Source organism: Castor canadensis, chromosome 8, assembly GCF_047511655.1.
Source record: "Castor canadensis chromosome 8, mCasCan1.hap1v2, whole genome shotgun sequence".
Taxonomy (NCBI): domain Eukaryota; kingdom Metazoa; phylum Chordata; class Mammalia; order Rodentia; family Castoridae; genus Castor; species Castor canadensis.
Window position 1 is genome coordinate 2,903,389 of NC_133393.1, and position 23,098 is coordinate 2,926,486.

At 46.1% G+C, this 23,098-nt stretch overlaps 1 long non-coding RNA gene across 31 annotated transcripts in view; it reads left to right on the top strand.

Annotated features, from left to right (window-relative positions):
- The window catches only part of LOC109684445 (uncharacterized), a 141,642-nt gene that overhangs the window by 22,723 nt on the left and 95,821 nt on the right, over window positions 1-23,098 (top strand). For 18 of the 31 annotated variants that reach the window (XR_012450602.1, XR_012450603.1, XR_012450593.1 and 15 more), the window contains 5 exons: window positions 7,536-7,861; window positions 15,298-15,358; window positions 16,719-16,812; window positions 16,910-17,013; window positions 19,014-19,262. This is a non-coding gene — a long non-coding RNA (uncharacterized lncRNA). Of the gene's footprint in view, window positions 1-7,535; window positions 7,862-15,297; window positions 15,359-15,400; window positions 15,840-16,718; window positions 16,813-16,909; window positions 17,014-19,013; window positions 19,263-23,098 lie in introns of those variants that run through there. The other 13 variants (XR_012450589.1, XR_012450587.1, XR_012450610.1 and 10 more) reach the window with 5 other exon arrangements.

Below are 23,098 nucleotides of genomic sequence, written 5' to 3' on the forward strand. Positions count from 1 at the left end.
ATCTTGCAAGAGATGCCTTGCCAAAGTCACCGAGATTAAGTTAATAAGTGACTTGGTTAAAACTGAAAGCCTTTCTTTTCCATGCTCTGAATATATCAGTCCCGAGATGACTAACCAATGTGAGTATTTGGGGATGTGCTCAACTAGATCTCCTTCAGTGACAGCTATTCCTCCTGGGTTTTGGCCTTAAAGAATGTAACTCCACTGAGTAATGAAGGCAAGATACAAACGGGAACCAAAACCAAACCAACTCCCCTAACCCTGGCGACCTGAGCTGCGGCCAGCACCGTGAGGTGCTCTGCTGCCCTCTGGTGGTCGACCCTCAAGCCATGGCTTAGCCACCCTCTTGGAAGAGGCCCTGGGATCCAAGCCCTTGACCTGCCTGCCGCCCTGGAGCCACGGAGGATGGTCTGCGGCATTCCCAACAAATTCCTGCGTAAAGACACACAAGTACTTTGCTGCTGTATTTGAAGTCGTTTTGGAAAGTTATCAAGGACATGCTCCCGTGATAACCGTTAGACAGGGTGTTATGTTTTGGAATTGAATTAGTGATTGATTAGAAGTCTTACTGAATTCTGTAGTAGTCATAAGAGGGATATTTAGTATCTCATAGGTAAAGAGCTTGATGACATTGAGAGAGTATAAGATTGGTGCGGTTTAGGGCTGGGGGAGCTCGAGTGGTAGGTTTGCCCCTGTGCAGCTCGGGGTTCAACCCCAGCTCCCCAAACTAGAGAACTACTGGGCTCTAGCCAAACATCTTTTTTGGTGGGACTGGGGTTTGAACTCAGAGCCTTAAACTTCCTGGGAAGGTGCTTGATCCCCACTTCCAGCTTTAAATGGAGGTTTCCCATCTTGGGGAAGGGACAGCACCCTGACTTTTACTCTCCATTTTAGACAAAAGTTTCTACAGCAAGACTGTACTTCCATTTCCCCATTTGCCATAGCAGCTGTTTTCACCCAGCTTAAAATGCTGCTATCACAGTGACTTATTTTTCAGAATTTTGGAGAATTTAGGCCTTTTCTTTCCTTCGTATTATTTGCATATATTTCCTGACCATGGTGGATGAAATTCCATATTCAGATGTTATGCTTTTCTTCTGATCTAAATTTAAATGCATTCAGGTTTGAGTTCTGGGTGTGTGTGCCTGTGGGTCAGAGCTGCTTTAATTTCTTGTTCTCATCCTGTCACCTCCTTGTGCTGTGGAGGCTTCACCTAGCTAGGAAAGATAGCTAGGAAGGGAGAATAAATTGCACTTTGCAGTGACTTCTTGAAGATTCCAATTCACAAATGAAATCAGTGACTTAGACAGGACTTTGACACTCAAGTTTTAATGCAGCATTAGCTGTCTCACACCTAACACGGGGCTTTTTATTTATTGTTTTTACAAATTAAAATGTCAGTTGGCTCTTGATTCCACCAGATTTGCCAGCTGTGACATCCTACAGCAGCACCCAGTTTTCTGGGAAAGGACCGTGTGTCTGTCCTGCTGTGCTCAGTCTTCTCCACACTTACTCCCTTAAGTCTCAGACCATATCAAAGTGAGATGCACCATGTGCAATAAGATATTACCTATGCTTTTTGTCCTGTAGACCTTCATTTTTATGTCAAAAAAGCCATCAAGCTTAGCCCTTAAGCTAAGCACCGAGTGTTTCACCATAGAAGTGAAGCAAAAGGGAAATGCAAATATCAAGACATTCCTAAAGCTTTTTTGCATTCAGTTTCTCGTTACTGAATCGCTTGGTGACTCAGAGTTGTGGAGGCTCTGGTTTCTCTCTGTGACATTGTCCTATGCCCTTTGACAGCGGGTGCCCAGCGTGTCAAGGAAGGTGCTGTCATGGTGCCTGGGATTTCCTCCCACCCCTGACACCAGTTCTGGGTGGATTGGAGAGGGGCTGTCTTAAGGTGTCAACAGAAAGTGCTGATGGGACCCGCAGTCCTTCCCCTCAGGGTTCCGAAATGGCCTGTGGGCTGCAGGCTGAGGAGCCAGTCATGACAGCAGCGCTATCGCCAGGTCTGTGCATGGGCAGGTGGTGACAGCCAGCCTGTGACCGTGCTGGCCATGGCAGGAGGCTGTTGATCAGGGAGCTCACTCCGTTCTGGAGGTGCTTGGGACTGGGGGGAACATTCTTTTTCCAAATCAGTGAAGTACAGTGTGTCACCCTTTAGTTCCACCTGCATTCTAACCCCATGAGGAGGTATGGGTATCTGACTTACAGATCATTCCATCAAACGACAGCTGTCAAGGAAAGTCCAGAGGACAGGGCTGGGAGCGTAGCCCAGTGTTAACACACATGCTTAACATGCACGAGGCCCTGGGTTCAACCCTCAGCATCAAAAATGGAAAAGAGAGTGGGAGGAGGGGCTCAAGCAGTAAAAGCACCTGCCTAGCACACTCGAGGCCCTGAGTTCAAACTCCAGTGCTGCCAAAATAAACAAACAAACAAAAAAATGGAAAAGAAAGGGCTTGTGAAGTGGCTCGTGGTAGAATGCCTGCCTAGCAACCTTGAGGCTCTGAGTTCAAACCTAGTACCACAAAAAAAGAAAAGAAAAGAAAAAGAAGCCAGGTGCTGGTGGCTCACGCCTGTAATCCTAACTACTTGGGAGGCTGAGATGAAATTAGGAGGATCATTGTTCGAGGCTAAACTGGGCAAATAGTTTACAAGACCCCATCTCTGAAATAACCAGAGCAAAATGAACTGGAGGTGTGGCTCAAGCAGTAGAGCGCCTGCTTTGTAAGCATGAAGCCCTGAGTTCAAACCCCAGTTCCAACCCCTGACCCCCACTCCCCCACCCACTCCCACCCGCCAAAAGAAAGAAAGAAAGAAAAGAAAAAGAAATTGAAAGGATATAAAGACAGACTTTGCAAGTAGAATGTTTGCCTTGAGTTAGGCCTTTCCTAAGCAACTAGAAGAAATGAGGAGGGTTTGTACTGGCTCACTGCAGCTGGTACCACTCACCCTATTTGCAAAGAGGCAAATTTATCCTATAGGGCCTTCCATCCCCTCGTACGCTTTGAGGAGCTTAAATTTAATGCCAAAGATGACACAGAAAAGATTCACAGGATACTGGAGACTTTGCACAAGCACTGATAAACTCTCCGTGGCCTCTGGTTGTGATTTCTGGAAAACAAATAAAGGTGAGTTGCATTCTGTGTTTCTCTGCATCCCGTACCAGAGCCGTGGACCCTGCCATGACTGGTTTCAGACTTATGAAGACTGGGCGGCTGATGCAATTTTTGTGCATGGCCTCAACATTCTTCCAAGGAGAAATCTTACTATTCTCAAGCAGAGATAGAAAAGCCTCTTTAGAAGGAAGTGACTCACAGGAGGAATCGGTGGTGAAGGGGTTCATCCCATTGAAACAAGAATGTGTCAACAAATTTTCCGAGGCCCGTGCCAAGAAGCTGCCAAGGAGTTTGAGTGGCTTGCAAACCATCAACAGCTGGCCACAAAGGACGCCTTGTGTGAGGAAACCACACTGCTACCCCACAAGGCAGCCAGCAGTCTACAGCGGCCACATCTCATGTAACCCACCCTCCATTGTTGGCACGAAGGCGCTGGCGAGAAGCTGTACCTTTTAGCCCCCACCCCATGGGACCCTTGGCGGTGTCTGTGGACATTTGTGATTTTAGGACTCGTGGCTGCTGACATGCAGTAGGCAGAGGCCAGGGATGAGGCTGAGTGTCCCATGGTTCATAGGACAACCCCAAAACAAAGGGTATCTGGCCCAAAATGTAGTAATGCTCAGACACTGGGGCCAAAAGTCCTTCACCTCCTTTCAAAAACCCCTCACCTGGAAAGCCATGCTGAGTTGTCACCTAAGGACGCACAGCACCCTGTGCACACTGCCTACCACAACTGAAATCAGCTTCACTTCCTTACCCGTGGTCACGTTGTCCCCAAGTTCTATGGGGACACAGACTGACTTTTGGTCTTTATTATGTCTTCAGAAACTGGCACTGTGCCCAAGTACGTTAAATTCATTAGCAATGAATGAAAGACATCTAATTAGAGCCAGCTTAGGCAAAATGAAGAATCTGGGGAAATGTATAAAAGCACAACTTCAGCAAGCTCGAGGACATAGCTGGAGTCCAGGAACAAGTGGAACCGAGCAAAGTTGGCGAGGCTCGCTCTGTGCCTCTCTCTGCAACACTACTCCTCTTCATGGCACACAGGCCATCAGCAGAGTCTGAGATTTCAGCTGGTAGTTGCCTCCCCTGAAGGGAGATAGGCCGGTCTGTCGGAGTCTCTAGTTCAGAAATTCTGAGGAAAACCTCCTCACTGGCTACCTGGGCCCAGCTGTCTACCCTGAACCAATCGAGTGCAGAGAAAGCTAAGAGCAGGGGCAGTTCCTAGCAAAGAATGGACTGGCCAGGTGCAGCCCTGGGACACAGCAGGCACAGCCCTGGGACACGGCAGGCACTCAGGGACTATCTGTTCAGTGACTGAATACTGAAAATCCCAGAGGAATGGAATGTGCGCCAAGCTATCTGGAATGACCTCCAGAGGTCACTGCTTTTAATGGGAGGAGAGATTTCTGATAAGAGATGATCTAGTTTCTTGAGGAGTCTGCCTGAGGGAGGCCTCCTGTTTGTTGGGGGTCTTTGACTAAAAAAATGAGTAAACCCTACTGAAATTAGCTCAAGTACAGCAGGAGATTTTTGGTGCCTGTCACCCTGAAGTCAGAGGACAGACTAAGCTGCAGGCACAGTTAGGTTCGGGCTCTCAGCCAATCTTTACCCCGTCTTTGCTCAGCCTGATTCTGTTGCCAGCTCTGTCCATGTATTAGGGAAGACAGACAGACACAGGAAGGCTGGACTCACGTCATCCCAGTTTCCTCTTGAAAAAGAGAACTGGCCCCATGTCCATTTGAAGACTCTGACTGACTTTTCTTGGGTCACGGGCCCAAGGTCGAGCTAAGTATTGTGTTCCAAGTGTGGGCACTTGTGACGGATGCACCTCGTCTCATCCGCTCCTACGCTGGCAGTCTGCACACCCAGTGCCAGCCCACTAGTGGTCACCTAGAGTCACAGAGCAGTTCCCGAAGGGACCAGAAGAAACGAGATAGCAGCAAGAGAGAGAAATGAAGGCGGTCCCATAGTCCACTGCGCTGCTCTTCCACTGAAAACTCCAGAGACCTTGGAGACAGAAACAACCCGAGGCCATGATCACCAAAGCGAAAGAAAGGCCACTTACGAACCAGAAATGACGCCATGAGCTAGAGACACTTGGCAATACTCAGTCTAACACAATTAGTTCCATTTTACTTTGGCTTTCACACAGGTTTTCAAGGTGAAGATCCCTGTCACAGATAGGCCAGGAGGGGACACAGCCCCCAGTCCTCATTCTCGCTCAGCTTCTGCTTCTTCCTCCCACGCTTTGAGGCGCTTAAATTTAATGACAAAGCTTTGCCTGAGGACTTGTATGTTTAGGAATTCCTTCCCTCCCTCCCTCCTCCCTCCTCCCTCCCTCCTTCCATCTCTCCTTCCCTTCCTTCCCTCCTTCCTTCCTTTCCTCCCTCCCTCCCTCCTTCCCTCCTTCCCTCCCTCCTTCCATCTCTCCTTCCCTTCCTTCCCTCCTTCCTTCCTTCCTCTCTCCCTCCCTCCTCCCTCCCTCCTTCCCTCCCTCCTTCCATCTCTCCTTCCCTTCCTTCCCTCCTTCCTTCCTTCCTCTCTCCCTCCCTCCTCCCTCCCTCCCTTCCTCTCTCCCTCCCTCCTTCCTTCCTTCCTTCCCTCCTTCCTCCCTCCCTCCCTCCCTCCTTCCCTCCCTCCCTCCCTCCTTCCCTCCCTCCTTCCCTCCTTCCTTCCTTCCCTCCCTCCATCCCTCCTTTCTTTCTTTTTGGTGTTATCGGAGTTTGAACTCAGGACCAAGTGCTTGCTAGCAAGTGCTCTAGCACATCAGCCACACCCCCAACCATGTTCTGCTTCAGTTATTTTTTCAGTAGCGTGTCGTGTTTTTGACTGGGGCCAGCCTCAGACCATGACTTGCCTACCCATACCGCCCTCATAGCTGGGGTGACAGGTGCATGGCCCTGTACCAGTATATTGTTGAGATGGGGTCTTGCTAACTTTTTTGCCCAGGCTGGCCTTGAACCTTCCAAGTAGCTGGGATTACAGGCAGAAGCCATCATGCTCGGCCTTTTTCTTTCATGACCATAATACATGATATAAGAAAAGGCATTCATAACAAGAAAATAGAGAGCACGACAGGTCCCCTTTGGACCTAGCATCCTGTTCCAATAGGCATCAACTCCTGGCTTATCCAGCATCATTCCTACTGCCATCCAGTTCCCACATTCTTTCCCAAGCCTCTGAGCACATTTTATCTATGAAAACTGTGTGTATTTCTGAAAGACAAGAATTCTGTTTTTAAAAGTCACAATATCATTAGCATACCTTGAAAATAGTGATAATTCCTTAATAACATCAAATATTCAGTGGGGTTTATAATCCTCTGATTTTATAACTTTATTCATTCATTTGTTCATGAATCCATTCATTGTGTATTTTACAGTACAGTAAGACCCTACATTACTAGGGGTGATATGCCCCTTGTGTCTCTTTGTCTACAGCCCCCCACCCCTTTCTTTTTTTCCTTGCAATCTCTTCATTGAAAACTGGTGATTTGTCCTGTCCTGTTCCCCAGAGTCTGAGTCTTAGCGATGGCATCTCATGGAATTTTTTAATCAGCTTCTCTGGTCACTCTGTTCCTAGACCCTGGCCATTACATTTAAAAGTTAGGTCAGACCCAGATCGAACCCTGTGGCCACACCATGCCTTGGGTGCGAGTGCTGCTCTCTTAGGAACCACTGACTCCTTAATTTGTTAGGGACTGTGAAGAAATGATGTTCTTTCATTCCTTCATGATTGACCAGCTGCCATGATCTAGAAAGAGAACCTCCGAATCAATATCCCTCTGAGGTTTAATTTACACAGGAATGGTGGGAAAGCCTGACTCTTTACTTAGAATAATGACTTGGTTGCCTGTCACTGTCCAGCAGTGACCAGTGAGTGTGGAATTGAATATGTTACAGATGCTCTATTCCACTGCATTTATTGTATTTATTACTCTTATGTTGTCCAGCTTGTGGCCAGCAGAGTCTGTTCAAGACAGCTCCTGGGTCTGTTTTTAATTTCAACACTGATATGATTTTATTTCTAAGATGGACACTTTTTTGTCCTTAGTCTTACCTACAAATATGTGGATTTTCTCCTTCAATTTTTAAATACTCTTTTTATTAAAGTATGATGTACATGTGCAAACCCATGATTTATGAAGAAGTAGCTTGAACTGCTTGAGGTGAACAGCGCTGCATATCTAGTGTGTCAAGAGTATGACCAGTATGTCTTATGACCTTCAAAGGTAACCACGCTTGGCTTCTGGTCCCATGGGTTCACTTAGCTTATTTTGACTTCATACAAATTAAATCATGTAGTACGTACTCCTTCATGTCTGATTTCTTTTGCTCAACTTATGTTTGTGAAATTCATCCATATTCTTGTGTGTACAATAGTTAATTCATTTTCTGTTATCAGATACAGACCTCTTGGACCAATTCTCTACTCTTTTTCTTCTGGTGGTACTGGGAATTGAACTCAGGACCTTCTGCCAGTGCACCACACTGAAAGTTCTGTGCACTCGTGGGGCAGGAATCCTTTTCAACTTGTCTACTAGAGCTGTCCTGGGAACCTGTGGCTTCCTCAGGTGCCAGGAGACTCTCCGGAGGCTCAGAACTGTGGGACTCTCCTTGATAATTCACAGCTGAGCAATTCAAAGATTGTTGGGGGAGTGCTGAGAATTGAGCCTGGGGCCCATGTGCCCCCACTATCAAGCAACACCCAGCCCCGGATCAAGTTTGAAGGTGGGTATTGCTAAAGGAAGGTCTCCCTTGTCTTTCTATGGATTTAACCTTGGGTTGTTTTCAAGATGGCCCCAGGAAAGTGATGTTTGCAGTCTTGGGACCTGACCCTGGCATCCCCTTTACCCTCGCTGCAGCCAGGCAGGTCTTCTAACAAACCACTAAATGGGAGTCCTATGAGTTATGGTTGACATTTGCATTGAGGGGTAGCTGTTTCCCTGTGCGGGTTACAGCCAGCCGGGTCCCATGCCTGAGAAGATATCCCTCCCCCTCCCCAGCCTGTTCCCATAACAACCTCCAGAACTTCCAATGTAATGAATGCCAGGCTTTCAAAACCTGCATGCTGCTCGCACATGGAGGCAATAACTGTCGGTCTCCATTATAGCCTGAATGCTAAAACTCTATTTTTGACCACATGTGGCTTTCTTGCTGGGAGAACTGCTCTCTGCTCATTGGCTGGGATGGAGTCGGTCTCTTGGGCCTGCTTCTGCTCCCTCTGCTGGGGAGCAAAGTCACCTTCCCAGTGACAACTGAGAGAGTGGCCGGTTATTGAATTTGACTATTTTAGCCAGTTTCCTTGTAAAGAATTCAAATTTGCTTTCAAATTTTTCTTAAGTTCTGTTTTTGTGACCTAAGTTAGTCAAATGCAATACATTGCTAGACAGTGTAAAAGGAGAATTTTTTTCCCTGTGGCTGTTAACAAAAGGCAGCTAAATTCATGATTGACTAGCAATGTTTCCCGCAGCGTGCCTGCTATCACATGAAGTAGCATTAATCTCTTAAACTACCAAAGTATCATAATAATCAAAATACCAAAAAAATTTGTCTACTATCAATGTTTCCAACAGAATCACATCTTCCCTGTTTTCTTTCGTAACAATTCTAAATATATAAGAAAAAGAAAGATGCTTCACAAATAAATGTCATGTAAAAAGATCCATAAGACTAAGTTCTTCAGATATTTCAGTAAAATTTTAGGTAGCAGTTAGCTAGCTACAAAACAACTTTTTCTGAGCATTAAATGGCTAACAGTATATTATGGTATGTATATGTTATATGCATTTTTACGTAATAGATTAGGTTCCTTAACTGGACAATGAGCATGGTGGTGCACAGCTGTAATCCAAACTACTTGGAAGACTGAGGTGGGAGGAACACAAGTTTGACTCCATTCTGAGCAAATGGCAAGTCTCCATCTTAACAAAAGCAACTATTCCCATGGTTTGTTCAAGTAAGTTGGACCAGGGTTATTTATTAAATAGATTTCAAAGTCATCCATTCATTTACCCGTGTGTGTCTTCTGCACCTGAGTCATATGTCAGGCACTGTTCTGACTCGGGATGTAATGGAACACGAAACTAAAACACCCCTCAGGAAACGGTCTCTGTGGTAGGGTATTTTCTAACATTGTCCTTTGCCTTTTCAATATCCGCCTCCATTATTCCAGTTGAAGCTGGGCTTTCAAAGCAAGCCTTCTCTGGGGCACCTCGCTACACAACTCAAGAGGGTGACATTCTCCACAGGTACATGACACAGTAGTCCCACGTGTGGTTCAGGTGTAGGGCACCTCACCTGAAAGCATTTGCAGTGGGTTCGACTAATCCCTAATTGTACCGTGACCTCGCCTTGTGGTATTCAAGCACTTGTCTAGTCTTCTTTCACATGAATGTGGCAGAAGTGACATTGAATGGCTTCTGGAGTGACCTCAGAAAAGCATTGAAGCTGCTGCCTGCTTTCTTGATTGTTTGCTGTAGGAAGTCAGGCACCCTGCCACGAGGATGCTCATGCAGCCCTGTGGAAAGACCCCATGGGGAAGATCTGAGGTCACCCACCAATGGCCACAGCTGGCACTAACTTGACAACCGTGAGTACTCGGAAGTGCACCCTCCCACCCCAGTGGAGCCTTCAATAGCCTGTAGACACAGCTGACTCTAACTTCATCAGGCACTCCAAGTCAGAACCACCCAACCACACTACTCCCAAATCGTTGACTCATTGTCTAAGAGAGATAGATGATTGCTACTGTTTTAAACCACTAAGTTTTGGAGGAGATTTGTTACACCCCCAAATCTTTCCAGTCCTCAGACACTAACAACTTTTCCCATAAAGTATCTATTGGAATATCTTCTTCCTAAAATCAGGGAATGTTCTCTGGCAGTTAATAAGGGGCTGATCTGATAAACTGGTAGGAATTACTGAGTAAATCTGTGAATATATTAATAGTGTATCTTCTCTCTGCTAAAAACATTTGTACTTTTAAAACATCCTTAAAGTTAGCAGACGTTAAGTGCGTACTTATATAAATCACGGGGCTGGACTTCTGCAGGTCCACAGGTGGACAGAAAAGGGTCTCTTCCTTAAAGACTTTATCAAGAAACCAGGGAGACCAAAGGCAGAATGTAGTTCACGCTGATAATGGCTATAACCTCATACCTTACAAAAAGCAACATCGATTACTTCTAGGAGGAGTGAACAGGAAATGGTATTTGAGTTGGGAGAACAAGAGTAGAATTCCAAAAGAAGCAAACTGAACTAAGGTCCATGACTGATAGGGGTGGTAGTTGGGAAGTGAGCTTTTGCACGGTTATAGGAACAATAGTGGTTAGTGCCCCTCTGTTCAGAGCCTATCATGTTCCCAGCACCATGCACACATACATCTGTATCTGTGAAATGATTAGCAATATATCCATTTTACAGATGAAGAGGAAGAAACAAGAGTTTCCAAAACTGGCTTTCCCAATATAACCAGGTAGGAGATAGAGAAGTCAGGGGCTAAACACAGCTCTTTTTAAATTAGCATATGCTAATTGTACAAAATGATGGGATTCATCGTGACATTTTCATACATACACATAAAGTGCACTCAGATCTTTTGATGTCAAAGCCAGCGTCCCTCCCACTGCCCCACAAGGAAATGAAGTAACTTTCCCAAGGCTCAGAACATGCACACGCGTGATCCCTGAGTCCTCCAGGGCCACTTATGTCACCCATCTTTCTTCCAAAAAATGCCATTAGGATGTGTTGACAGCTAAGCTTTTATTTTAAGGGAGCCAGTGTGTCTTCGGACAAATCAATTCCAGGAGGAGAATTCTGGAAAAATGCTGTGGTTATATAATGGCACCTAAAAATTTCCAAGGGAGAGAAAGAAGTTGTCAAAGGAGGCCCAGGGGCTTTTGGGTGAAAGCACATTTCAAGTCTAACTGTCCGTCCGCAAGCCCCCGAGGGTTTAGGCACCACTTGCTCTTCAGCATTTCGTGGTTTTACGGTCTGACAATTTAGCCCAAGTTTTTGGGTAAAAAATGAGTACGGCTGTTTCCTTTATTTGTTTACCTCCTACATTCTTCTTGTCAGTACTTTTTGAATGTCAATCTATGTGTGGTGAAGTACACACCTCTTAAGGGGGTGCTCAATGACATTTTACATCTGTGCACGTCTGTCTGGCCACCACCCAGATGAAGATGTAGAACCTAGTCATTACTCAGAAAGGTCCCTCAAGCCTTTCAGGCAACAACACTCACCCTCAGCAATGACCAAAGTTCTGGCTTGTGCCATTACGGGTCGTTGTGCTGGTCCTCAAATTTGTGGAAGCAGATGCATGCGGCTTGTGTTCTTTTGGGTTCGGCTTCTTTTGTTCCTTGCTTTCAGGCAGATGGCACATGTCAGCGGTTTCTTTTTTATTACTGAGTCCCATTCCACTGTACTAAAAAGCTACTCTACAGGAAATAATATGGAGAAATTATTTACATCTACTTGGTCAATATTTAAATTCACCCTTTATAGTCTTTGTAGCATGTCAAAATTTCTCATACCAGGCCCCAGTCATTAAGACGTGTTGCTTCCGGGGCAGGCATATAGTTCAGTGGTAGAAGATTTGTCTAGCGTGCATGGGGCTCTGGGTTTGATCCCTAGTGCCACAAAATAAATAATAAATAAATAAATAAATTCTTCCTCTTCTGAACACTTCCACACAAGCTTCAGGACTGTTTATCTATCATCAGGGTATAAAGATATGCTCTTGAAGGGGTATGTCTTTTCTGTTTTTTTTTTTTTTTTGTGCTGGGTCGGGGTACATTGTGGCATTTACAAAAGGTCTTACAATGTACCAAGTATGTCCTACCTGAATTCACCCCCTGGAATATATTTTTCCATTCTCCAACCTGGCAGGGCAGAAATGAAGGCTGGAAGATCTTGAAACATCTCAGGATTGTAATAAATAGTAGTAGCTGTTATTGTTATTTTATTATTACATAGAGGAGTCCTTAAAAAATCCATTCTAAAAAAATAAGTTAATTGTCCAGGAGAATTTTAGAACTGGGGATGTCTTGTAGCTGGAAATATAGCTTAAAGGCATAGACCTGGGTACATCCCCAGCACCAAAATCAAGCAAAAAACCAACCAAACAAAAGTTGGTACTGGGTTTGGTTACATATACCTCTAGTCCCAACTTCTTGGGAGGATGAGGCAGGAGAACCACTTGAACCCACAAGTCTAAGACCAGCCTGGGCAACACAGTGAGACCCCATCTTAAAAACAAGACAACAACCACCCAACTGGTGATGTGCAATCTTGGACAGTATCAGCCACCGAGGCTGTTATTTTGGTCGTTCAAGAAAAGTGTCCAGGAAAAATGAGTTTGGGAAACACATTCGAAGAGACAAAGATAAATCTCTCAGAAGAGTAAGCTAAGATCTGAACTAGTCACAGTTCTATGAAATAACCAAGGGTGTCAGGGAGGAGTCAAAGATTTCAATGTGGAAAAAGGCGCAGAAAGTATTCACTCAGTCAAAACAAAGAATCAAAGCCATATTGGTTTTGCCACAATAAGTGGGTGAAAGTGATCCCCGTCCACGCACATTGTTTTGGGTTAGATGGTACCAAGTCACTGGTTTGGAAGATTTCTTTTTCCCCATTGCATTAATCATAATTTTGGTACTGGGTAGATGCAACCTAAATCACAGGGTAGGGAGAGATGCCAGAGGCTCATTCACAGGCACGTCTACTGGTCTAGCTAACATTCCTGGCAGGAACTTGAATATGAGCCGCTCCTCACAAAATGTACTCATGTAAGCGACCATTTGGTTGAGATTCATGCCAGTTTGTGTCCTCAGCAATTCGCTGTTATATAGGCTTGAGGGAAAACGGGTTCCTGGGAAAAATAATCTTTGTGGTTTTTGAAGGAAATTCATCTAATCCCTAAGGCTGCTCCTTCTTAGGACTCTGGGGAAAATTATTTTCAATATTGGATTATTTCCTTTTCATGTACTTGTCACTTTAATTACTTAAAATCTCACAGGACAGGTAGTGTCTACCTGGACTAAAGAAAACTGGAAACTTTTCATATCTTCTCTGATAATTCAAGGCAACCCAGCAAGTCACTGTTATGATTTGAACACAGCCTTTGTAATTTGCTATAGGTATGATTTGGGCAAGTCACTTAATTGTCCTGTGCCTCAGTATTCTCATCTTAAAATGATATGGATTAAAGTAAATTAATGAGAGCTGGGCATTATAGTGCATGTCTGTAGTCCCAGCTACTTGGGAGGCTGAGGCAAAGGATTGTTTGAGCCCAGAATTCAAGAACAGCTTGGACAACATGGTGAGACCCTGTATCAAAAAACACAAGTAAAATAAATAAGCTAAAAAGGAATTAATAGGTGTTCAGTGGCTCTCAAACTTATGCTGTACCAAAACCGGAGCTTAAAGTAGATTGGTAGGTTGGGGTGTCGCTCAGTGGTAGAGCTGCATGGGTGAAGCCCTGAGGTCAATCCCAGTGCTGCCAAAAACCAAAACCCAACTCAAACACCAACACTATACAACCAAATTGCTGTGCCCCATCCCAAGGATCCTGATGCAGCCCATGGCATGGGAAAGGGACCGAGATTTGCATTTCCAGCCTTCCTGGTGGAGGCTGATGGCCTTTGAGGGGCATTTGGTGAGTTATTTATGTAACTACTGTGCACCTCAGAGGACCTGGCACATGGGCACACACTAGTGTGATTGTTCTTGTCAGTGTCCTCTTCATCATCATCAGAGTCATGGTGTCGTCATCATCTAGGTGACCATGTGATAGCAAGGCAACTCTCACAGTTATTACAATTCATACAAATGGAGACTCAGCATCCCTGAGCAATTCCAATGGAAAGAACTGAACAAGTGTCCCTGACAGGACAACCCATGAGCAGTGCAGCCTGTCTCACCCAGACAGCTGTGAAACAAAGACCAAAGAAATGGGAAAGCAAACTAGCAAAGGCGTAGGCCATCGTCACCTGTGTGTAGCAGAGACTCAAAGACAGGCAGAGCAGTGGGAAGGCTTTGTAGCAGAAGGTGAAAGGCTTCAGTGTGCACTGACCAGAGGCTGTTGGGGGGAAGCTGTGGGCAGGCTTATTGGAAGTGGGGCACCTAGTGTGATTGGCTAGGGGTGCTTTCTGTACTTTCTCTGATTAGACCAATTTAGGAGGTTGGGACAAGACTTAGGGAAGTTCTTAGTTTGTTGTGGAAGTTGTTTACTTTACTGGATTGTCACTAGAGTGACCTGGCTGTCCACAAGTCTGACTCACAGCAGGCTGACTTCCTAGGTGATTTGTTGCCATAGGGGGTTGGTTTCCTGGGCAGGTTGTTGGTCAAAGTCTGATTTTTATGTGTGGTCTGGCGATCATCTGTATATGGTCAGTCTTTCAGCTGACACAGACAATTCACAGGGAGACGAAGTTCTTTTCACTGGCCAGTGATCCAAAACATCAGTACCTATGGCCCTTCTTACAACTCAAAGATTGACCTGCTTCTGCGTCATCTATTGTGAGCCTAGTGAGTGTTTATGTCTGTGAACAAAGGACCTGTCCTCGACACTCTGGCAAATCAGCCAAAAAAAAAAAAAAAAAAAAAACCCACAGGACAGATCCTGTAGTTTACTGAATCACAACCTAGTGCCACATGGCACACCTCTTGTTGGCCATGAACCATTCTTCCAGGGGTGGCGACCCAACCCCAGTGTAACTTACACTGAACTTGAGATTTCTGTACTCTGTACAGCCCTGTAAGTCAGCACATCAAGGTCTAGAAGTAATAGCACCAATTATAATACTCAAAATTATTGTGCCATCCTTGTATGCCAGGCTGTGGTGTGCAAAAGCACTGAATCTGCACAGAAAAGCTGCAAGGTGGGGAGTGTCACTGTTGTGCTAACAAGTTTCAGACCTGAGGACTTCGGTATCGAAGTTCCCAGTGATGCTGACGCTACGGATCCTGGGGGGGGGTGTGTGTCCCACTTTGAAGCCAGTATTATAGAAGATCAAGTGGACAGGTATGTATACAACTGGAAAAGAAACGGTGACAGAATTTCCAAATAATAGAAGGGATCAAAATTTGATTGAGTAGTCACGGAGGGCTCTCTAAATAAGCAACTTTCTGACTCGTCCCTCTTTTTTTGATTTTCTCTGTAGCTCTCTAAGATCTGATGACTCCACTATCCCTGGCACTCCAAATATTATGACCTTGGGTTAGGTAAGTTTCTTTTTTTGAAGATATGACACTAAAAGTGCAGCATAGGAAAGGACAAATAAATGAAAGGACTTCATCAAAATTACAAACATCTACCTCTTCTATTGCACAGTAGGGTAGTGACTGGAGATGGCAAAAATGTACTTATTTTAAAAAAATGAGAGGAAAGGATTTTGAATGTTTTCATCACAAAGAAATAAGTGAGGAGATAGCTATGTTTACCCTGAGTTGACCCTTACACAATGTATACATGTATGCAAACATCACAGTGGTATTCCACATGTATGTACAATGCAAGAGCTGATTTAAGTAAATAGATAAATATTTCTGCTGGTCTTTGTGTTTGAAATAGGAAAGAAGAAAAAGAGGGAGGAAGGCAAGGATATGATAATATGTGTCTCCTAGAGGTCTACAGATCAAGTTAATAGGAAATAAAGTTACACAGCATTTGAATCCGATGACAGAGGAAAGAGGAAGTTGAGAGGTACAAGTTTTGGAGGGTGGTGGAAATATTCTAAAATGAGGTTTTAGTAATTTGCACAGCTCTGGGACATACTGGAATTGGTGACTTATGTGAAACATAGCTCAGTGAAGTTATAAACAGAACAAACTTGCGCCTTTTCAAAAGACTGATGAGTGAATGGGCTCAGGCCTCGTGCTGGTGCATAATTCTTGAAGAGTGTGTGTCTGCCTGACACAGGACCTGTGTTCCACCCTCTCCCCAAGGTGCAGGCATCCAGGCTGAAATCCAGACCATCGCATGAAAGGCTGTGGTCCTTTAGCCTGGAAGTCAAGGTCTCACCCATGTGCTGTGCCCCATTCTGTCTATAGCAGCTCTTTAGGCCTCAGGGGCCCCATCTTCATAGATGCGCACCATCTGTCCTGGTCCTCTGGTTTCAAATGTGGCCCCCGCCACCATGGGCCATTGAATTCCAACCAACCTGCTCCCTCCAGGAAGCCGTCCTTGTCTGCAGCTTTCCTTCCTTCCTGTCTTTCCCTTTTGGCTCTAGGACATGTACACATTGATCCTAGTTACATAGATGGTTAGGGCTGTTCTTGATTGGACTTTTGTGGGTCAGTCCTGAATTCTCCAGTCGAGGTGCTCCTTGATTGAGGGACCACACAGCCCTGGGCCCAGAGGGAAGGAGCCGTCCCTTCATGCCCTTTCAGGCCCAGGCCCAGCTTAAACGTGGACGAGCACGTGCTGTCCACATGCACTGAATGTCAGGGTCTGTCTTCAAGCCCCCACTCCTGAAGCTGTGAAGTGGGAGCAGATGGCCTGGGTTATTTGATTCCTAGAAGCCTTTACCAGTTTCAAGGATTCGGATTTCATTCATGCCTCTCCTTCCTCTTTCTATGCCAGCATCACCTGAGGAACTTTTAACACTAGCACTGCCTGAATATAGCATTTGCAATTGGCTGGAGGTGGATCCTGCCCACCGGCAATTTTGTGGCAGGTGTGTGCACCTGGGGTCCCCAGTTTGGCAGGGGAGGCTGGCCACCTGAGCAGAGCCTGCAGTTTTTCATGCACCTATGCTTCCCCCTGCTGTCCAGATCACACACGACAGGTAGATCGATGCTTTTAAGAGTTTCAAGCTGGGAAAGGAAAAATGTGATGAAGAAGGTCGAAGAGAACCCAAGGGTTCACAGATGCTCAGGTACTCACCCTTCCCAATGTCCCTTCAGCAAGTGACGTTTATGTCTATATAAAAATGAAGAGACTAACTCCCGGGGACAGTCACACCACATTAGCGTGAAAATGTCTCTCTGAGCCCACGGCCTGGGTGGAAAGGGAATTCAGGGGTGCATCTGAGGCAGCAAAGCCAAGCAAGACTCCCGAGATGAAGAGGTACTGAGTGCAACATGCTTGGGAAAATGTGCACTCTGCATGGTTTCGTCATTAATTACCTGTCATGGTAATGTTGGGTGAGATAATTTGCCTGAGCCTTGGGGATCACCGCCCACCACACAGCTCTAGTCTGACAAACATGCCAAGGGCCACAAATCCTTAATAGACTCATTAACAGACTTTCCAAACTCCTGCCCGCTTGATTTGTGTGGTGTTCCCCAACCTGGCTAGGAGTCTGCAAAAGTAGAGAGCTCACTTTTTAAGCATAAAATAAAAGAGTGTGCTTTAAAATATTACTTTATTGTCACAATGCAATCTACACAGCATGTTCACAAGACAAGCTCATGAAGGGTGGCATCACAGACCACTGTGTGGTGTCCACACCTGGACCATGAAATCTTGGGTTTTGGGATCATTAATCGCGCCAAGTCTCATTGCCTCAGGCCCCAAAAAGGGGAGATACTGCATCCTGGATATCTGATTACCTCATGTGTGGTTCTGCTGTTCCCCACTTGCAGTGCCTTCTCACCGAGTCAGTCCTCCACCTGGTTAATTACACCTTTCAGATCCTACATCAAGCCTTCCTTTCCTGGGGAGGCCAACCTCCACACCCACAGCAAGTAAAATGCCCCAGTTTACAAGTACACTTTTCTCCTTCAGAGATCACACTGTTTTTCCAGAGCTGGGTATCAAACCTTGCGTGCTAGGCAAGGACTCTAACATGGAGCCACACCCCAGCCCCAGAGACCACAATTTAAATTCATTCAAAAAATGTTTGGGGGTCAGTATCCCCAAAGTGAATTTGACTCTTTAATGGTGGGATGGTGTCTTTCTCTCTGCTGAACCCAGCACCACACCTGGCCCATCGCAGAGGGCGCAATAAGTAGTTGAGTGAGTCCTACCCTTGAACAAAGCTATTCTGTCTTTATTTTTTTTTTGGAGGTACTGGGGTTTGAACTCAGGATCTCACGCTTGCTAAGCAGGCACTCTGCTCTACCACTTGAGCCATGTTGCCAGCTCCTTTTGGTGTGGGGTCTTTTTGAGATAGGGTCTTGCTTTTTGCTCAGGCTGGCCTTGAACCATGATTCTCCTAATCTCTGTTTCCCAAGTAGCTAGGATTACAGACATGAGCCACGGGCGATGGCCAACACTGTCCTTTCTGAGCATTCCTATTTACTTGTCATCCTAAATTTTTTTTTTTACCATTAATTGAGCAAAAGGAATTCATTTCGGTGTCGTCAGCATGGCTGCTTTCTATGTATCTCATAAAAGAAGTAACTTACTTCTGTCAGAAATGAATATTCCAACTGAAGACACAGGAACAAAGAATCATCTCAGCAATGCAAAACCTTACTTCTGTCCAGAAGGATGCCAGTGTGCACGTGGGCAAAACCAACACAAAGTGGGCAGGCAGTCTGTACCCCTTATATTTCTGACACAATTAACCTGCCTTTTGATCTGGATTGGTCCAGATCAAAAGTTTACAATCTTCTCAACTGGCTGAAATTCTAAATCTACTTGGGGGCAGTGTTAAGACACACAGTATAGTGGTCAATTTTTGTGGGCAAAGGGGGCTCAGCAGGAATCCAGACAAAGAAGCCAGAAATACAGGCAATTATAATGGAGACACACGTTTTGATAGAAAAGACTATTTTCTCACACTTCGTAAGATAAATTGAGAACAGACAAGTTAAACACTAGAAGGAACAACAAAAGTAAAGCCCTGGCATATATTTGATCTCTACTTTTTTCAGCAATACTCTGTTCTGACTTCTACTCCTTGCCAGCCTCTACTCCTTGTCTTTTCAGCTTTGGTTTTCAGAGGAAAACCACTGGATTGTGGTGTGCTCACTGTGCAGAGCAAAAGCCATGCTTACCTTCAGAAGGTTCTGTGGACATAGACAATCCCGGTCCAGGTGTGAACTGTGCTCCTTAGGCTGTGTTCATTACAACGAGATCTTTGCTGCTCGAAATATGTTCCCAGACCAGGAATACATTAGCACCAATGCAGAGCTTGATAGGAATGCAGAGCCTCAGTCCCAGCCAAGGACAAAGAAGGTGTGTTGGACCCAGGTGTGGGGGACATGTCTGTAGGCCCATGCTTGGGAGGCTGAGGCGGGACGATCACCTGAGCTCTGACGTTTGAGACCAACATACTGAGTGTTAGGAAAACGCCACACAAAGAAAACGCACGAGAAAACTCACGTCCAAGGGCAGGGTTTAATGGCAGGTGCGGGGTAGTGCAGGAAGAGGAAAGGACAAAAGGGAAGGGGTTCAGGCCAGGCATGGCCTTCTGTAGGAGAGGGAGGGTAAGGGGTTGGCGCATACGCCAGGGGTCCCTGATGGAGGTGGAGCTTGAGTGGAGCTTGTTTTTGGGAGCACGGGAAACCTTGTTAAGGGGAGGGAATGGCTCCATTTTCCATGAGGTGCCGCTGATCTACAAAATGACGGCATTATTGTTCTATCATTCCCCCATTTTTCTTTAATAATAATGAAGATAGGGGCTGAGGATCAGGAATTGGGGTGAAGCATCAATCTCTTTAACTGCTTCCTGCTGGCAGAGGGTGTTGTGTGGGGCGGGATCCTCAGGCTCCTGTGGTGTCCTGGATGGGGCCGTCACAGTAGTTTTCTGGGTGGTTTTGGAGAGGTTGGTGTCCCTGGAGGTACAACTGGTTAAATTTTTGGTTAGCAATAGCAGACATACGGTCTAAAAGAAATCCTTGCATTGTTCTTATGATACGAGGGAGGAAGTTTAAGAACAGGAGAGCAAGAAACACAGGCATTAGGTGGGCATCGGCCAGGAGAACCACTGTGAAATGTTATTCTCTCGAGGATTCCCAGAGTCCTCCAGTTCCCTTCTCCGTTTTTCTAGTTGTTCTTGGAGTTGCCTAGTTTTATTTTTACTACTCCCGACTGGTTAACACAGAAGCAGCACTCCTCTTGTAAAAATAGGCAGAGACCACCCTTTTCTGCAGTGAGCAGGTCAAGGCCTCGTCGGTTTTGGAGTACAACTGAGGCTAGGGAGTCAAGTTGTTTTTGTAGGGTTAGGATAGACTCGGCTACCGTTTGAAGATCACTTATCAATCCATTAGAGAGTTTTGTGTAGTAGCGGATAGAAGTTCCTATTCCCGCAGCCCCCGTTCCCATGGCAGCCGTTATTCCCAGGGTGGCTAACAAGAGAATGGCCTGGATTGCCCGTTTTGATCGAAGATGCGCGGTGAGGGGGATGGGTAGGTCCTGATCTTCTGTAATAATGTCCATGTCAGGGACCAAAAATACCAGAGTGCAGATGCCCTTCCAGGCTGGGGGTAAACAGGGGTATACACTCTGACCACATAGAAAGAGAGTCCCAGGAATGAGGGGGCAACAGATATTGTTCCCGGTTTTGTTGGCCGCCCTAGTAGTGTGACATTTTTTTGTCACCAAGGAACCTACCTCGACTATCCCTGAGGAACTCTGTAGGCAGAGAGGGGCTGGCTGGAAGAGGGGAACTGGGGAAAGGGTGGAGGCGGTGGGCCTTTTGGTGAAGGAACAGTTTAAGGTAAGAGGTGTGGAAATATTTATGGGGCTGGCGATGACCTGAGAAGGGCCAGTTCACTGACACATCCAACAACACGGGCTAGAGTAGGATTGGTGTGGTTGAGTAATTGATGAGTGGTATTTATGACCTGGAGGAGAAGGGTTTCAGAAAGAGACAGTGTTTGTAAAGGAGTTTTGAGAGGCTTTCTGGTGGGAAAGAATAGGTTGTCAAGAACCTGAGGTACCTGGCTGCGGAGGACCTTCTTGTATGCATTTCACACTTCACTGTTCCACTCCGCTATCTGGAAGGAAAGGGGATTCCCATTATCAATGCTGCCTTAATAGACCAGGTCCTAGAGGCTTCACACCTCCCTTCCCTGGTGGGCATTACTCATTGCAAAGCCCACCAAACTGACTCCTCCATAATTACCAGAGGAAATAACCGAGCGGATACAAAGGCCAAGTGAGCAGCCCTCCAAACTGCACCCAAATTGGCTATGTACCCCCTTACCCCAGCTTCCTCCCCTCCTCTCACTAAACTTTCTCTCCCCCCTTCTGAAGTTAAAACTCTTCTCTCCTATTTACATACGCTTTTTCATCCTAACCTTCATGCTTTTTACACCTTTCTCTGCCAATCCCTTTCCCTAGCTCCAGGAGACATACATACCTTAAACAGATTACCCAATCCTGCTCAATTTGCCAGCGCACAGACCCCAACTCCAATATCAGACCCCCTCCCTTTCTTACCCACCAAGCCAGGGGATGCCTCCCTGCCATGGATTGGCAGGTGGACTTCACACATGTGCCTCCAGTGAAGAGGATTAAGTACCTTCTGGTATTGGTAGACACCTTCATGGGATGGGTGGAGGCCTTCCCTACAACCAATAAAAAGGCCCCCACAGGAACAACGATTTTAGTCACAGACATCATCCCACAGTTTGGTCTCCCAGCCTCTATCCAGTCAGACAATGGGCCTGAGTTTGCTTCCTCCATTTCCCAAAAATTGGCACAAGCCTTAAATATTCACTGGAGATTTCCCATTCCCTATCACCCCCAATCTTCGGGTAAAGTCGAACGTGCCAATCGCACACTAAAAACTACTCTCACCAAACTCTCCCTCGAGCTCCACCTAGACTGGACAAAGCTCCTACCCCTAGTCCTTCTCCGTCTCCGTGCCCTCCCAAAAAGACCACGCATGCTCAGCCCCTTCGAGCTCCTCTATGGCCGTCCACTCCTCCCTATCACGGTTCAGCCAGAACCCCGTAACATTCCCCCCACTCTCCTCATCCTCTCCTCACTTTTCTTCGCTCTCTCCTTTGGTCGCTTGCTCATGATCAGTTGCCACAGCCCTCTGACCACCAAAATAACTCCCTCCCTCCAAATGGGGGATCTAGTTTATCTGAAAAGTACAGCCACACCCAGCCACCTGCAGGAAAAGTGGAGAGGCCCATTTAAGGTCGTCCTCACCACACCCACGGCTGCTAAGCTAGCAGGACTTCCCTCCTGGGTACATGTTCAAAATCTAAAATTGGCAGCCCCACAAAAGACCTACCAATCTCTTCTTACAGGACCAACAAAAATAAAGCTCTCCTGCCTCCCCAAGATCCCAGAAGACAGAGACACACTCAAGGAGACTCCAGGGCATAGGCAGGAGCCCTATGCCTGGGGACCTGGCATCTCGTCTACTCACTCTTTATACCTCCCCCTCCCATTCTTTCCTGTCAGTTCCTGCCCACGCTTTTACTCTTTCCTATACACACTATACTCTGAGGTTTTAGAATTCCCACCCCCCAGTATAATCAGCCTCCCTCCTTTTTCATACCTTCATCTCCCTTACTTCATAGATTGGATAGCCTACCTACCTCTCCAAGGTACTTGCTCAGACTTTACTCCTGAAGAAATCTACTCATTTTCCAACATACTCTTCGCTTTACTGTAAACCACTCCACCTATGCTTCCACTCCATCCCTTCCTGTGGGTAATTCTTGTCCTTGTCCCTTTCCTCCTGAGTATTGGCCTGTGGGTAACTTCTCCCCCTGAGTGGAGATGGCCCCATCGCACAGCTCTCTGTTTTGGATACCTCGCCCTGTGCGCCTTACTCTTTGTGCTCTCTTCTTTCTTATGACCTGTACCCTTGTGAGCCCCAAACTTCCCCCCTGCCCGTGCACCTCATCTTATTCATACCAGCACGGGGCTTGCTACGATACAGCTACTCCATATACAATGTGGGGCAAACCGCACTGGACTGCAAGGAGTAAAGGCAGCAACGTGGGCTGTACTTGCTTTGGAAATCGTGGGCAACAAGTGTGCTGGACTGAGCTCACACATTATGGTATGTCTGACGGAGAAGGAGTCCAGGATCAGGCATACAAGAA